The sequence below is a fragment of the Penaeus vannamei genome, chromosome 22 (genome assembly GCF_042767895.1).
Source record: "Penaeus vannamei isolate JL-2024 chromosome 22, ASM4276789v1, whole genome shotgun sequence".
In the NCBI taxonomy this organism is placed as follows: Eukaryota; Metazoa; Arthropoda; class Malacostraca; order Decapoda; family Penaeidae; genus Penaeus; species Penaeus vannamei.
Window position 1 is genome coordinate 16,213,015 of NC_091570.1, and position 2,500 is coordinate 16,215,514.

The 2,500-nt window shown below is 41.2% G+C and overlaps 1 protein-coding gene across 1 annotated transcript in view; it reads right to left on the reverse strand.

The window, feature by feature from the left end:
* LOC113822205 (GTPase-activating Rap/Ran-GAP domain-like protein 3) overlaps positions 1 to 2,500 on the reverse strand; it is a gene marked incomplete in the record, with an annotated part of 672,275 nt that overhangs the window by 318,621 nt on the left and 351,154 nt on the right.

Here is a 2,500-nt window from a genome sequence, read left to right on the forward strand (position 1 = left end):
ATATATATATATATATATATATATATATATATATACATATGTATATATATATATATATATATATACACACACACACACACACACACACACACATACACACACACACACATACACACACACACACACACACACACACACACACACACATATATATATATATATATATATATATATATATATATATATATATATATATATATATATATATATATATATATATATATATATATATATATATATATATATATATATATATGTACACGTGTGTGTGTGTGTGTATTTATGTAAATATATATAAATAAAGGAATGTGATACAAAACGAACTGATGCATATCTCTTACATCGTCGCCTTTTCCTCCATGCACTCGCAAATGTTTCTGAGTATTTTCATTTGAAGAAAAACGAAGCTAAACCCCAGTGACTCGGTTTTAGAAGGTATTTAATTTCTTTCTACGACCTAAACCTCTTTGCGTAGGAGTTTTGTAAAGGGTTATATTCTCGTACCCACGACTTTTGCTTTTGTTTTCTCATCTTCAGGTCAAAACCGGTCTATATTTTTTGTATTTTAACTTTTTTTTTTTTGTACAATGCTCTATTTTTGGATTTTTTTCATTTTGATTAGTGTTTTTGTCATTATTGTTATTCTTATTATTGTCATTGTTTCTATTGTTACTAATATCACTAATATTATCATAGTGATAAATACATAAGTACACGTATATATATATATATATATATATATATATATATATATATATATATATATATATATATATATATATATATATATGCGTATGTGTGTGTGTGTGTGTGTGCGTTTCTTCTTTTTCCTTTATTATTCTTTATCATTATTGAAATATTCGGTACACTATATACTCCTGATATGGACCCACCTTCCTCGTCTAGACAATACACATACATATACATATGACTCCCAATACGAACATCTAATATTCATTTATTCATCCACTTCTATTTCCAGACCGATTTTTTCCTCTCTCTTTCCAGCACACATCAAAGGAATGATAAATTAAATACACTAAGAATTAAAAAAAAAAAAAAAAAAAAAAAAAAAAAAAAAAAAGTTGGTGATGTGGCGAATTTTCATTTAACTCGGGTTTAGGCTCACTGTATACCATGAGAATATTTCATGCATTTGTATTCTCACGGTGATTTAATGGCCACGACACTTGATGTGCAACACGAACACGGGCGCGGGGCGAGGACTTGCAAAGGACAGTTATGCAGAGCTTGGTCATGGTGGGAAGTTTAAGCGGTGGCCAAAATTCGTTGCTCGGGGTTCAAGCTTGTGTGGTAGCAGATGGAGGGAAGTTGGAGGGAGGGGGGAAGGGAAGGGGGAAGGTAGAGTGGAGGGAGGGGGGAGGGAATTGGGAGGGAAGGGGGAAGGGGGAGGGAAGGTGGAGGGATGGGGGAGGGATGTGGGAGGGAAGGGGGAGGGGAGGTGGAGGGGAGGGGGAGGGAAGGTGGAGGGAAGGGGGAAGTGAAGGTGTGGAGGGAAGAGAGAGGGAAGGTGGAGGGGAGGGGAAGGTAGGGTGGAGGGAAGAGGGAGGGAAGGTGGAGGGGAGGGGAAGGTAGGGTTGAGGGAGGGGGAAGGGAAGGTGGGGGGAAAGGGAAGGGAAGATGGAGTGAAGTTGGAGAAAAGGCTGGGGGAAGGGTGGAGAAAAGATGGAGAAAAAGTAGAGGAAAAGTGGAGGGAAGTTGAGGGATAGGTGGAGAGAGGGAGGAGGAAAGTTGGAGAAAAGTTTTGGGGAGGTTGAGGAAAAGCGGATGTAGGTTGAAGTAAGTGTGGAGAAAGGGTGGCGGGAGGTTGAGGGGATAGGGAAAGGGAGGGTGGAGGAAAGATTTAGGGAGGTTGAAGGCAGGGTGCTGAAAAGGTGGATGTAGGTTGAAGGAAAGATGGAGGGAAAGTGGAAGAAAGGTGGAGGTAAGATGGAGGGAATGGTGGAGAGAGGGTGGAGGTAAGAGGGAGAGAGCTAGAAGGAGGGTGGAGATAAGTTGGATGGAGGTTGAAGGAAAATTAGAACTAGGGTGGAGAGCGGTTGAGGGAAAGGTGGAGAGAGGGTGGAGGTAAGATGGAGAGAGGTAGAAGGAAAGGCGGAGGGAGGGTGGGCGAAAGGTGGAGGAAGTTAATCAAAGGTGGAGGGAGGGTGAAGGAAAGAAAAGGAAAGAATGGAAGAGAGGAGAAGGGCGGAAAGGGAGAGTGGAATTTGCAATGAAAGTAATAAAAGTAGGAAGGGTTATGCAGTGGGAGAGAAAAGTTGGACGAGGAGGGAGGGCGAAGGAAGGTGAGAGAGAGAAAGAGAGAGAGAGAGAGAGAGAGAGAGAGAGAGAGAGAGAGAGAGAGAGAGAGAGAACGAGAGAAGGAGAGAGAGAGAGAGCGAAACGGAGAGCGAGAGCGAGAGAGAGTGAAAGGGAGAGCGAGAGTGAGGGGGAGAGCGAGAGCGAGAGAGACAGACAGATTGATAGATAGATCGAGAGA